Consider the following 15,776-nt stretch of genomic DNA (forward strand, 5'->3'; position numbering starts at 1 on the left):
CCATACTTTATATAGCACCCGTTTTGCTTAATCAGAGAGCTACCCTTCTCTAACACTTTTTTTTAATATAAATTTATTTTATTTTTGGCTGTGTTGGGTCTTCATTGCTGCATGCGGGCTTTCTCTAGTTGTGGTGAGCGGGGGCTACTCTTCGTTGCGGTGCTCAGGCTTCTCATTGCAGTGGCTTCTCTTATTGTGGAGCATGGTCTCTAGTAGGCTTCAGTAGTTGTGGCACGTGGGCTCAGTAGTTGTGGCTCACGGGCTCTAGAGCACAGGCTCAGTAGTTGTGGCGCACAGGCTTAGTTGCTCCGCGGCATGTGGGATCTTCTCGGACCAGGGCTCGAACCCATGTCCCCTGCATTGGCAGGCAGATTCGTAACCACTGCGCCACCAGGGAAGGCCCTCTAACACTGTTTTTACGACCGATATATGGTCATAAAGGCCTTATGAGGGCTGTACTGAACATTCGCTGTTTTTGTATGAGGATTATTCCTTCTCCCTAATCAGATAATTCTGGTAAACCTGCCAAAGAAATAAGTCCCTGGCCTAGCCATACAAAGTACGTGATCCCCCTGGACAATGCCATTGGTTCACGAGTGAGCATGTGACCTAAGCTGGGCCACTCAGAGCTTCTCCAGTAGTTTTTCAGTTTGGAACATGAAACACAGGGCCATATCTAAGGGCACACAGAGCAAGGAAGGTGTTTATTGAAGCTAGAGCATCCACTGCCCCATGGAAAAAGCCAATCTGCAGTACAGAGGATGAGTACAACTCAAAAGCAAGCAGTGCCCAGATAGAGGAGGAGTCCTAACAATTTTGAGACCCTAAATAAATTTAAGTGTGGCTGGCACTAGACTTCCAAGTTATATGAACAAATGAATTTGCTTTTCTATTTAAGCTACTTTGATTTGGATTTGTACCACTTGCACTAAAAGCATCTGTATTAATTCAGGGTGATTCCTGTTGTTCGGCAGTTTTGGGTGACAAGGACAGCTGTTCCCACCACACTATACTTTTGCTTACATACTTCTGCATGTAGCCTTTCCTTTTGAGTATAGAAGAAAATAAATATGTACTCCATAAAGATAACCTGTGAAAAATATAAAAAAGGACCTTTGGGAGGCTCTTAATACTTCACGGAAATATCTAAATGAGTGATTTTAAATGAGGTTAATTTTATTACTAGTACTCTATTTTATTTATTTATTTATTTATTTATTTTATTTTATTTTTTTGCGGTACGCGGGCCTCTCACTGCTGTGGCCTCTCCCGTTGCGGAGCACAGGCTCCGGATGCGCAGGCTCAGCGGCCATGGCTCATGGGCCCAGCCGCTCCGCGGCATGTGGGATCTTCCCGGACCGGGGCACGAACCCGTGTCCCCTGCATCGGCAGGCGGACTCTCAACCACTGCGCCACCAGGGAAGCCCACTAGTACTCTATTTTTATAACAGAACCTCACTTTTCCTACAGCACTCTTCCTGGGCTTTGAAATGTATTGCACAGATGTAACAATTCAGTTCACAAACAAAAATTGGTTTCATATTACCAGTGAAAAGGACTAACTGCAGCTATTTTGGGAGCTGTAATGCCTCCTTTAAACTACAAAGATACTTGAGCTCATTACCTTTACAACTAATGTATTCTCCTAATCATTTTACAATATGAAATACTGAACAGTAAGAAGACTTCGAACATTTGCAATCTTCTTACAGAATATAAATGCAGCCTGAAAACCCCATGATACACAGAGATGCTTCCTCAAAATATAGAAAAAACACAGAAAGTAAATATTGCTATTCCTCAAGTTTTGAGCACAATTTTCCTTATGTCCTTAATATTATTTTCTGTCCAAAAAGGAAGAAACAAAATTCTTAATTATAGTTGTCTAAAGAGGGAAAAGAGAGAGGAGGGAAAGTTGTGTTTGTGGTTAATGAAAGACGCTGCATTTCTCACCTAGGCTGGAGGCAAGTATTGGAGAATCGATAGGAGAGACGGGAGGCACTGGAGAGGAACAAGCAGTACTAATGAAAAAGAGTCTTCTACTACTGTAGACACTCCTTGGAGGTCAGACATTCAATTTTACATTCCTTTGTGTCCCCATGTTCAAATCTATCTCTTATAGGTAGTCAATAAGCATTTGATGAGTGAATGGGCAAACAGATTATTTTGGTTTATTGCTAGGCAGAATGATTTGATACACTTTGGGATCCTCTGGGTTTTATGAAATTTTAAATGCAGGATCAATTATTGTTAACCTAATTGGAGTCCAAATGTAAGTATTTTGTAGTAGAGCAAGAGAAAATAGAAGGTAAAAATGCATTAGCTTCAAACCTAGGACACCAAAATGAAGATAAATATGTATGCATAAAAGTGTGTTAAAGGGAAAAAAAGTGCAGAAGTGATGGGAGTGTAAATGAGTAAAGTCAGTTTTTGAAAATTGTTTGACAATATCAGCTAAATTTGAGCATACATGTTCCCTATGAGCCAGTAATTTCACTCCTAAGTGCTCAACAGGGCAGTGGGATACTGCATGTTCAGTAGGGGGAGGGTGGTAAAAGGGTACAAACTTTCAATTACAAGATGAATAAGGTCTAAGAACCTAATGTATAACATGGTGGCTATAGTTGATAACATTGTATTATATAAATAAAATTTGCTAAGAGAACAGAACTTAAATGTTCTCACCAAAAAAACCAAACCAAACAAACAAACAAAAATGATAAATATGTGAGGTAAGAGATAACTCCATGGGGGGATATTCTTACACAATGTAAATGTATACCAAATCATCACTTTGTACACTTTAAATGTCATACAGTTTTGTCAATTATACCTCAGTAAAGCTGTTAAAAAAAACCCAAAACACTACATGTTACATACTTAGGTACTTGAACAGTAAGAACACTACAAACATTTCAATCTCCTTGCTTCTCAACAGAACTGTGTACAAATATGCACCAAAAGACGAGTACAAGAATATTCAGAATATCATTATTCATAATAGCCAAAAATTGGAAACAACCCAACATTCATCAACAGTAGAATGGATAAATAAGCGTGGTGTATTCATGCAGTGGAGTGCTATACAGAAATGAAAATGATAAAACCACAGCTGTGTTCAACAACATGGATAAATGTAAAGAACATATATGTTGATGAAAGAACTCAGAGGAACACATGCTATATGATCCCAACTATATGAAATAGGGAAACAGTAAAACACCTAATCAGGATAGTGGTTACCTTTGGGGAGGAGAGACAAATGGGACTATTGGGGTACTGGTATTGTTCTATTTCCAGACATTAGTTATTATTACAAAACTAATTTTGTAACTAGTTACTAAAACTAGTTACTAAAACTAATACATTCCAGGTATTAGTTACAAAATTGTCTTCATTTTGAGCTAATGCATTGACTTGTAAATGCTTTGGATTTGTACACTTTCTGTTCAGTAGCAAAGCAAAAAAATGATACAGATGTGTAAAATCTATAGGTGCTTTTGACCTTCTTTCCAACTCAAATACAGCTGGAATTATTGCCTCGTGATAACTATAAAAAAAGATGCACGATGAAGGAGATTCATGGCCACAAATTTATCTAATCTCTCTCTGCACACCCCTTATCACTGAGTTATACTCTATCACTCCACTGTTGGGACCCAAAGAGATACCCAATACTGAATCTGAGTATTTATCTGAACCCTAGTTAGAATTTCAGCCTTTTTACAACAAGAATATATAATTTACACCTCTGTGAGAGGTTTAAATCTAGGTATGTGACTGGCTTTGGCCAATGGACTATTAGGAAACATGCACAGGGAGGCTTGAATAGTCTTGTCATTGGGGCATGGCATATCGTGATGCTGGAAATCCTTTTCCCACCAAATGCATGAGCCCAGGCTAGCTTGCTGGGGGATGAGAGGCTGGGGCCACACCCCTAGCCTGCATTGAGACAACTGCCACACATATAAATGAGGCCCCCAGACCAACCAGCCTGCCAAGCACCAAACATGAGTGAGCCGTGACCTGGCTGTCACAGACCAGAAGAACCACCCAATCAACCCTCAGGACTTTAAGAACTAATAAATGTTTGCTCTTTTAAACCACTGATTTAAGAGTATTTTGCTATACAATAAAACCTAACAGATACATACAACAATGATCTCTGAACTTTTTGCACAGCAACTAGTATAATACCTTTCACATACTATTACACAGTTAAATGTTTTAATAATGATGGAGATTTCTCCTTGTTCTTCTAGTCTTTTCTCCTAAGTGGTCAGTTTTACAACATAAACCTCCAATGTTTAGCTTTACAAATATTAAAATATTTAAAATACCTATTGCATTGTTTTTATCATTATTTTGTTTTACTATACCAGCCTCTTTGAAAACTCCAGGAATGACCTACAGATATAGTAAGGTTTTTCCCACAAACCATGCTGATCACTGTTTCCTATCTGTTTAGAAAATAATGGTCAAAACTGTTCTTTAGCAACTACATGATTTTTTTATTAAAGGAATATGTTTCCTGTCAGAGAAATGTTGAACAAATTTACCATGGAGGGTTGTGGAATCTACTTTAAGCTTTCGAAAGAACGACTTCTCTCCTTTTTGGACATATCTAAAAGTAATCTTTTGATCCCTACCAAACCCATGATTTTAGTTCATGCCACAAATGCAACATAAAGAAGCAAGCTCAGGAAAATTTGGCATTCATCTCTTTGCAGTGTAGTAGGACAGCCAGTAATTTTTATAATTTTCCTCACTCTGAGAGACTTTTGGCTTGTAATTTGAGTTTTTAGGAGACTTCTATATAATGAATCAGTTCTCTTAGCTGTGCATGGTAGTCCCTATCTCTTAGCCACTGTCTTTCTGATGTGTATTACTAATCAGAGGTGCAGGATGAAGGAGACTGGTGAATAATTAACACAACTGTGTGGCCACAATAAGAAAAACTCCCCAAGTATATGCTCTACTGGTAGAGGCTCAATAACACCATCATTAAATGACTGTTCAGGAGTATCGCAGAGAATGCTATCTCTATTCTTGCTATTTCTACTTTCTATTACCCTTTTCAGCATTTAAATCATTAGGCAGGTGACTTATTGTCCTCAATGGGAGTTGCCCCAGTAGAATCAGAGAACAAAGATGTCTTTGCTTTTGAGTTTCAAAAGAGTAAGGCAGAGATATTTGGAAGAATATGTGATGAGAAGGACTTTGTTTTTTATCACTCCCATCTAAGATAAAGATTCTCTGAATCCTAAGGGAGAACAGATGACCCAGTATAAATTTGAAATTCTCAGAGTTAAAAGAGTCCTGTAACCTGCTGCCCTTTTGGGTTTCCTGGGAAGGTGACAAGCCCTGAAGAATTCTTTATATCATCATAGCACTGGAGAATACATTCGAAATGTCTGAATACAATAAATAGACAAAAGAATCTTAGGAAGACTTATAGATTCCTCAAAAAACTCAGCTAGGAGAGGGAACTAGCCAAAAGACTTTCTTGTGAATATGACACTGAGAACCTGTGGATTTGTGGTTTGGGGCATCATAAGAGGGAGAAGGCACAGCAGCAGATACACTGTGAAACCCACAACTGTTTCACACTGTGGGTTCATGAGCACTCAGATATCGCAGGATTTGCCAGTGTAGAAGAGTGATGATAATTACAATGTTCCAAGATGGACCCAAACACTAAAGAATGAGAGGCCCAATCTAGGGGAGAAAAGAGGGAACAAGAAAACCATGGCTTCACTGGATTTACCCCAGATTGGCTAGATTAACTTTACTGTCACTAAATAGAGTTCAAAACAGAGGGTTGTTGGATGAAACTAAAACCACATATCTTGTGATCTAAAATGAAGAGGCTGGGCTTCCCTGGTGGCGCAGTGGTTGAGAGTCCACCTGCCGATGCAGGGGACACGGGTTCGTGCCCCGGTCCAGGAAGATCCCACATGCCGCGGAGCGGCTAGGCCCGTGAGCCATGGCCGCTGAGCCAGCGCGTCCGGAGCCTGTGCTCCGCAACGGGAGAGGCCACAACAGTGAGAGGCCCGAAAGCACACACACACACACAAATGAAGAGGATGTAGATTTGATGCAGGGCCAGATCATAAGGAGCCTTGTAATCTGTGCTGTGGGGAACCACTGAAGGGCTTCAAAACTGGCTACAGGACCACTTCTGTGTTTTAGGAATTATCTCTTAGCAGTGTACAGAGTGCACATGAGAACAAGCAAAATTAGAAGAGGGAGACTTGGTGACAAAGAAGGATGGTGGAGAGGCACCAATGAGAAGAGACTCCATAGTTGAGGGACTTGCTTAGGGTAAGATTCACTTATATTAGATATAATCTCTGTGATGGTGAAACTTCTATTATATTGAAAGTAACATCATCAAGAAAAGATTGAGGAAGGGCTTCCCTGGTGGCGCAGTGGTTGGGAGTCCGCCTGCCGATACAGGGGACACGGGTTCGTGCCCCGGTCTGGGAAGATCCCACATGCCGCGGAGCGGCTGGGCCCGTGAGCCATGGCTGCTGAGCCTGTGCGTCCGGAGCCTGTGCTCTGCAGGGGGAGAGGCCACAACAGTGAGAGGCCCGCCTACCGCAAAAAAAAAAAAAAAAAAAAAAAAAAAAAAAAAAAAGAAAAGATTGAGGGCCCCTGCTATCAAGTCTAGATTAATGTAATCATGGTCCTGCTTGGGGAAAGGAGAAGTTACAAACTAATCTGAAGAACTTAATATTGTATAGGATTTAAGAGAGAGAGTCTTATGTTATTTAAATGCTTATGTTGGCCCTTTTGCATCCAGTTATGGTGTAGGCTATAGAAAGTCACAAGAAAGCATTATTCCTACCTAAACAACAAGAACAATCTGGATAATGTACAAATTCATAGTTTTGTTCTATTTTGGGGGAGCACAGAAGAGAGCTGAGGATGCAAAGAAACCTAATAAACTATAATTCAGAAAGTGAGAGAGGAGATCCACAGATGCTCAATTCTTGGTGGAACAGCTAGAGGAGGAGGAAGATGCCACAAAAGTGAGTAAGAAGAAAATGGCTGGGCTTTTTTAACACATTTTGAAAATCTGAGTGAAGGCTAGTGTGATGTTTCAGAAATCCTAAGATCCTCATACTCAAAGACAATTTGCTCTCACTCATCAGAGTGAGACTCTTTAAAATATCAGACTCTTCAGGACAAAGAATATTCATAGATGGAAGAGGGACATTTCATAATAATAAAACAGAAAACAATATGTATGCATCTAATAAAGCTCTTAAATGCTTGAAGTTATTAGTATGAAATAGACAAACCTACTGAGAGATTTTAGCACCTCAGTAAATGATAGGGCAAGTAGACAATAAAAATCAGTAAAGATATAGAAGACTGGAAAAACTGCATCAACTAACTTGATCTAATTGTCCCTTTCAAAACAGTACAGCCCAAAACAAGAGAATATAAATTCTTCTCAATTACACATGGAAAATTTATCAAGGTAGACTGTATATTGGGCCATAAAACAAGCCTCAATAAATTCCAAAGGTTGAAATCTTTGGATTATGTTTTCTGACCACAATAGTATTTTTCTTAATTGAAGTATAGTTGATTTACAATATTGTATTAGTTTCAGGTATACAATATAATGATTCAATATTTTTATAGATTATACTCCATTTAAAGTTATTACAAAATAATAGCTATATTTCCCTATACTGTATCATATATCGTTTTTGCTCATTTATTTTACACATAGTAGTCTGCATCTCTTAATCTCCTACCCTATCTTGCCCTTCTCCCTGTCCCTCTCCCCACTGGTAACCACTAGTTTGTTTGCTATATCTGTAAATTTGTTTACCTTTTGTTATATTCATTTGTTTGTTCATTTTTTAGATTCCACATATTAGTGATAAGATACAGTATTTGACTTTCTCTTTCTGACTTATTTCACTTAGCATAACACCCTCTAGATCCATCCATGTTGTTTCAAATGGCCGAATATAACTTTTTATGACTGGGTAATATTCCATTGTGTATATATACCACATATTCTTTATCCATTCATTTGTTGTTGGACACTTAGTTGCTTCCATAATTTGGCTATTGTAAATAATGCTGCTATGAACATTGGGGTGTTTGTATCTTTTTGAATTAGTGTTTTCATTTTTTTCAGATATATACCCAGGAGTGGAATTGCTGGATTATATAGTAGTTCTATTGTTAGTTTTTTGAGGAACCTCCATACTAATTTCCATAGTGGCTACACCAATTTATATTTCCATCAACATTTCAAGGGTTCCCTTTTCTCCATATCTTCACCAACATTTGTTATTTCACACTAGAATTAAATTAGAAATTAATAACATTAAGATGTCTAGAAAATCACCAAATATTTGGAAAATAAACAACACATTTCTAAATAACTCATGGACCAAGGAAGAAAGCACAAGAGAAATTAAAAATATTTAGAACTGAATAACAACTAAAACACAGCATTTCAAGATGTGTGGCATGCAGCTAAAGCTGTGCCTAGAGGTAAATTTGTATTTCAAACATAAATGCTTATACTAGAAAAAAATATAAACTTGTCAAATATGTTTTTATATTATAAGCTTACATTTTTTTCTTAATTTTTAATATTTTATTTTTATATTTTTATAATGTTTCAATATAAGCTTATATTAGGAAAAAAAGATATAGATTAAATGACCTAGGTTTCTAACTTATGAAGCTTGAAAAATCAGAGCAAATTAAGCCAAATATAAGTAAAAGGAATGATCTAATAAAACAGGAGTTGAAATCAGTGAAATGGAAAATGGACAAAAAACAAAAAATGAATGATGTCAAAATTTGGTTCTTTGAAAAGATTAATAAAATTGTTAAATATCTAACAGAACTGATCAAGAAAGAGATAAAGCACAAATAGCCAATACTAGGAATGATAGATGGGATATCATTACAAATTCTACAGATATTAAAGGGATATTATAAACAATCTTACACCAATAAGTTAAAACTTAGATGAAATAGGCAAATTCAATGTAGATACAAATTACAAAAACTAACATGACAATTTGAAGAAAATCTTGATAGACTTATATCTGGTAAAGAACTCAAAACCATCATATAAAGCTTCCCAAAGTTTCAGAAAATATAGAAAGAGGAAACGCTTCCCAGCTTGTTTTATGAGGCCAGATTTCCCTGATACCAATCAAGATCAGACAAGAATATTCAAGAATAGAACATTATAGTCCACTACACACCCACTAGAATGGCTAAAATGAAGGTGGCTGATCATACCAAAGTTGGCAAGGAGTGGATCAACCAAAACTCTCATACATTCATGGTGGGAGTATAACATGGAGTAACTACTTTGGAGAATGCTTTGGCAGTTAACGAAAAAAGCAACATATATTTACTTTATAATCCAGCAGTCCCACACCTAAGTATTTAATCCAAAAGAATTTAAAACATATTGTTCACCAATGCCTTATGCAAAAATATTCATAGCAGCTTTATCTGTAATAGCTAAAATCTGGAAACAACCTAGGTGGCCATCAACAGGAAAATGGATAAACAGATTGTGATATACAATAGAACAAAAAGCATGAAACAATTTTTAAAACATTATGCTGAACAAAAGAAGCCAGACACAAAAGAGTGAATACTACATGATTCTTGAAAAATCAAATCCAGTCAATGGTAATAGATATCAGGGAAGTGGTTGCATGGGGTTATAAGTTGATAGGGTATAGGCACAAGGGAAAGTTCTGGGGTGATGGTAGTAGTCTATATCTTTATAGGTGTTTGGGTTACTCAGGCGTATTTATTTGTTAAATTGGATTGAACTACATTTAATATCTGTGCATTTCACTGTATATGATTATACCTCAATAAATATGGCTGGAAATTAAAAGAGAACTAAAAACAATTTAGGCCACTTAAAATAAAAATTGCAGGCAAAGCTATACTTTTCAAATAGGAAACAGTATTCACCCTTAGCTTTTTTTTTATGTTAGAAAAACTGAAGCAGCTTCCAATGAAATTTTTAAAATCTCATTGTCTCCCTTACATGATTTTGCAAACTGTAATTTCTATAGTAAGTTGAATTCAGCATTAAAAAAGTCTTTTTCTCTTTAGGATTTGATTATTCAACTAGTTATTAAAAATGCTTTGAAGCCTAAGCAAATTCTCTATCTAAAAACCTACCAGTGTCAATGCTTCTCTTATCAATGGGCCTTATTCTAACATTTTCTTTCTATAAACGCATTAAGTCAAAATTAAATCAATCTTATCTTTGCCACAGACTGTTTGAAACAAGTTTAATTCTCAGCAGTCATAATTTTATCAGTCCCAGATGTCTAATTAATTTGTCATTAAATATAATCAAGAAACTGAAGTAATTCAGTTTAAAAACCTTCATAAGTTCCAAAGAGTAGTAAAGCTTCCTTAATTCATTGGAAACTTGATATTAGGTTTTTACTCAGAAAAACAGAACCCAAAGGAGCCTTCCCACTCTATAGTATTTTAGAAATTTGTCTATTTATCTATAAATAAAAGACAAGATTCCAGATAATAGGATTATCTGAGCTCGGTATTGTATGCAAAGAGATTTATCATGTTGTGAAACCATATGCTTCTTTTTTGTATTAAGTGTGTTCATCATTATATTTTTATTATAAATTTAATACAGTTTCAAGAAAAAAAAATTAAAGTATCAGAAAAGGTGGGAAAATAAAAATACCCATAGTTGCATGAGTCAAATGCAATTAGAGTTAACAACATGGGGTATTTCCTTTTAGGCTATTTAAAAATAGCTTAATAAAATATTTGGACTAAATATTGACAACATAAAAAAGAGCACTTATAATGTATTTTAAGCCATAAAGAATAACAATAAAAAGGAACACTTGTGTATCCACTGCTAATCTTAAGAAATAGAATGTTGCTAGTACAATTAACCTTTGAACAATGTGGATTTGAACTGTATGGGGTCCACTTAATACAAAAATATTTTTCAGTAGTAAATACTACAGTACTACACAGTCGGTGGTTGGTTGACCCTAGATGTAGAGGAACCCTGGATATGGAGGGTAGACTATAATTTATATGTGAATTAACCCCCTATTGTTCAATGGTCAACTGTATTTTTAAAGCCCTATGTGCCCCACATGAGCCAATGCTTCACTCCATCCCACAGGTAACTGTTATCCTGAATTTAATATTTATTATTCCCCTGCCTTTATTTATGGATTTACCACATGTGTGTCTCCCTGTCCCCGTCATTCTACCACATTGCTTAACCTCTCTTACATATTTGTCACTTCTTTGACACTTCTTGCTGCATTCTGGATACTTTCTTTAGATCTGCCTTTTGATTTTTCTAATGTTTTCTTCAGCTCTAACATTCTGTTTAACTTGTTCACTGGGTTTTTGGTTTCCATTACTTGATTTTTTTTATTTCTAAGAAGTTCTATTTGTTTCTTTCTTCTATTTTAATAGACTTTTTCTTTCTTCTATTTTAATAGACTCAAGCCTGTTTCTGTCTTCTATTTTAATAGAATCTCACTCTGTTCTCATATTTTTACAATTCTCTGTTTAATTTCTTTAAAATGTTAAGCTTATTTTTTATTTTGTGCCTAGCTTACATATTTTAAATTTTTGCAGATCTGATTTTGCTCTCTGTTGTTTCTTACTGCCTTATTTTCTTGGGTTTTTAAAATTGTGGGCTAATTATTTTTCTTGTGCTAATTTTTGAGACTTAGTTGTAAGTGTATTCCTACAGAAAGGGTTTGTATTTGTATCAACCAGAAGCCTGGGTATACTACCAACTAGGACCACTTTTGAATTTTGGTTCAAAATAGGTAGTATGAGTTTCAGGCCCTAAAATTTTTGTAAGGGTAAACTTGTGGTTAAATTTTCAGGGAAGATATTTTATCTCCCGCCTAGCATCAAGTTTGTTTTCTTGATGCTCCCTTCTGTGGAATAGGCTTATTTCTACTTCTCTTTTATGCTAAATATGCTGTTCTTTGGGATCCCAGCTCTACACGGGGTCTACGATTGGATTCCCTAAATTCTATAGACCCTAGGATTTGTCTCCTGAACTTCATGTTCAGTGATGTGTTGGTAAATGCTTAAGGACTGGCTTTCTGGAAAAAGTTCCCTGATTTGTAGCATTTGCTAGTTTCTGTGTTATAAATACTCACATGGCCGATATCAAGATACCAAGGTGGTATCACTGAATTGAAGTTGGGAAAAGGTGTATACAGTCAGCTCTCTGGGCTGCTGGTAGGTAGCTATGTCACACCATTGCTACATGGCTCTGAAAACAAGCTCAATTCACCAGAGTTTGGCATATCCCTCAAAGTGAAAGACATTTAAGTAATTGATTACCTCCTTGGAGTTCCTCTTTGACTTTGCTTTAAGCTTCTGTGTATCTCTACCAGCTTAGCAATATGTTTTAAAAGGGGTTTATTTGTTTGTTTTATTTTTATTTTAGCCCAGAATTTCTTGTTTTCAATAAAAGTGCTATTTAGGGTACCTGGTCAGCTTTATTGCCAAAAATAGAATTCCTTCTCTTTGTTTTCTTCCTTTTAAAAAATACAATGTATTATTTTTATCCTGGAATTGTAAAGATAACACATGTTAATTATAGAGAATTTGAAAAGTATACAAAAGTACCGAGAAAAATATTAAAACCATCCACAAGTTCATGACCCAGAGCTAAGTACTGATAACATTTTGGTGCTTATCTTTCCCGTCTTTATGTTATGTATGAGCATGTGTATATCTGTGTGTTTCTATCTAATTTCCATCATGCTGTACCTACCATTTTGTAATCTGGTTTTTATTTCTTTATAATATTTAATGAATTTTTCTCATGTCATTAAATATACCTCTGCAATCTAGTTTTATGGCTGCATAGTGTTCTCTCACATGAGAGTGAGCCACAGTGGTGGATCATTTATGTTGTTTCTAAGTCTTTACCATTATAAATAATGCTGAAGTGAACATAGAGGTGTGCTTCTGGTTAGTTTTCCTGGGCAATGACTTTGTTTTTCCCATCTTGGAATTGAGACAATCTTCCTCTCAATGTTGGTGATATTAAGCCATTTTTCTCTTTTTTTAATTTCTGCCTTCCTCAGGTGTACCTCATTCTGCAGTAACTCACTTTTTCCTAGTGTATCTCTAATTCTTCATCATTAATAATTCTTTAAAGATCTATATTTTTGCTTGGTCAGCCAACATATTAACCATTAAAAAATAGTACCATGGGGCTTCCCTGGTGGCACAGTGGTTGAGAGTCCTCCTGCCGATGCAGGAGACACGGGTTCGTGCCCTGGTCCGGGAAGATTTCACATGCCGCGGAGCGGCTGGGCCCGTGAGCCATGGCCACTGAGCCTGCGCGTCCGTAGCCTGTGCTCCGCAACGGGAGAGGCCGCAACAGTGAGAGGCCTGCATACCACACACACAAAAAACAAATAGTACTATGAAGGGGTATATAGTTAAATGCAGTTTTTAAGAAGGCTGAAGGAAAACTCTGCTAAATCTTTTTTCTATTTCTGTATTCACTAAAATCAATTTTGTTCCTGGATATTGATGATGCTGTTAAGTATTGATACGGCTACCTTATCAACTATCAAAAGTATTACTTTCCAGCAAATAAAGATATCGCCAGTCTATTATGGCCATCTTTGGCAAATGTATAGGGACAGCAGAGCAGAAGCAATCAGTGAAGCCAGTGTTCGCAAAAGAGGTGAGTCATCACTTTATGAGAAGTTACAATGGAGGTCAGTGCTTGCTTGCTGAACACACTTTGTCTCTCCTGCTGCCCTGATACTGGTTTTAACTGACTCTCTTTCTGGATGAATCATCCGTTGGGAAAGGACAGAATCCAGAGGAAGTGAAGGAACGACTCCAGACTGACCCCTGCTAAGAAAATAAAATATTTAACATAACACAAACTTGAAGTAGGAAAAGCAGGTGACGTTTCCCAAGAGATTTGTGGTGAAAGGAGAATATTCGAGATTGTTTTCTTTAATAATGCAATAACAATGGACTATGGGATATCTCTTATATTAAAGCTAATTCATCTCAAAAAGTCAAGTTGTGGAAATAAAATAAAAGTAGATTTACTTCTCCGATAGAAATAGTTGGCAATCTCATATGAAACCAGAAGCTATTTATTTATTTATTTATTTATTTATTTATTTATTTATTGCGGTACGCGGGCCTCTCAGTGTTGTGGCCTCTCCCATTGCGAAGCACAGGCTCCGGACGTGCAGGCTCAGCAGCCATGGCTCACGGACCCAGCCGCTCTGTGGCATGTGAGGTCTTCCCGGACCGGGGCACGAACCCGTGTCCCCTGCATCAGCTGGTGGACTCTCAACCGCTGCTCCATCATGGAAGGCCCCAGAAGCTATTTAAATGTCAGGCTTTAGTTCTAGAAGGATTACAGATAATATTTTTGACTAAATTCAATTTTCTGTCCCCCAAGTGAGTGAGATATCTAGAAATGCTCTCTTTCTACCCACCTCCTTCTCCCCTATTCCATAGTAAATATTAAATTATCAGTCAGTCATATCGCTGATATTCAGCCCCATGTACTCAGACACATAATATGTAAAAATGATGTATATTGTCTATTTGTTCAATTCTTGTTCACCCTGTACCCAGAAGCAAAAATAATTTTGTTAATATCACTTTCCCTAGCCAAGTCCTAATGTAACAGTGTAGTAGATGATAAGAATATCTATTTTTTTTAGATGCTTGGATTTGAATCCCACACTGCCACTAGTTATCTTTGTGACCATGGCCAAATTATTTAATATTTCTTCCATTTCTTTATTTGTAAAATGGGCATGATGAAGCCTACTTTACCTCCAGGATCCAATGAGATAATATATGTAAAGTACCTAGTACAATACTAAGATAAATGTGCTAAATACCTTATTAACCATCAACACCTACTTTAAATAGTCACACTCAATTAAAGTCATTTAGTACTTATTTAGTGCTTATTTGGCAAATTGGAAGAGTATAGGGCACATTTTTAATATATTTATTTTTAATAAAAGTTGTATACATTTAAGGTGTACAACATGATGTTAAATATATACATAGTGAAATGATTACCACAGTCAAGCTAATTAACATATCCCCTCACATAGTTACTCTTTGTGTGTGTGTTGAGAGTGCCTGAAATCTACTGTCTTAGAAATTTCTATTTTCAATACATTATTATTAACTATACTCATCATTCTGTACATTAGATCTCTAAATGTATCCATCCTAAATAATTGCAACTTTGTACTCGCTGACTAGCATCCCCCTATTTCTCCATCCCACAGTCCCTGGTAAACACCATCCTATTCGCTGCTTCTATGTATTTGACTTTATTTTTTTTTTGCTGTACGTGTCTGGGGCATGAACCCATGTCCCCTGCATCGGCAGGCGGACTCTCAACCACTGCGCCACCAGGGAAGCCCTGTATATGACTTTTTAAGCTTGCATATGATTAAATGCCTGGCTTATTTCACTTAGTATAACATTTTCCAGGTTCATTACAAATGGCAGGCTCTCTTTCTTTCTTTAAAGCTGAATAATATTCATTAGGTAGGTAGGATAGATAATCTCAATTTCTTTATCCATTCATTCATCAACACTTAGGTTGTTTCCATATCTTGCCTATTGTGAATTATGCTGCAGTGAACATGGGAGTGCAGATATCTCTTTGAGGTGTCAATTTCATTTCCTTTGGGTGTATACCCAAAGGAGGGAATGCT

The sequence above is a fragment of the Mesoplodon bidens genome (assembly GCF_964165515.1).
Source record: "Mesoplodon bidens genome assembly, chromosome: 8".
NCBI lineage: Eukaryota > Metazoa > Chordata > Mammalia > Artiodactyla > Ziphiidae > Mesoplodon > Mesoplodon bidens.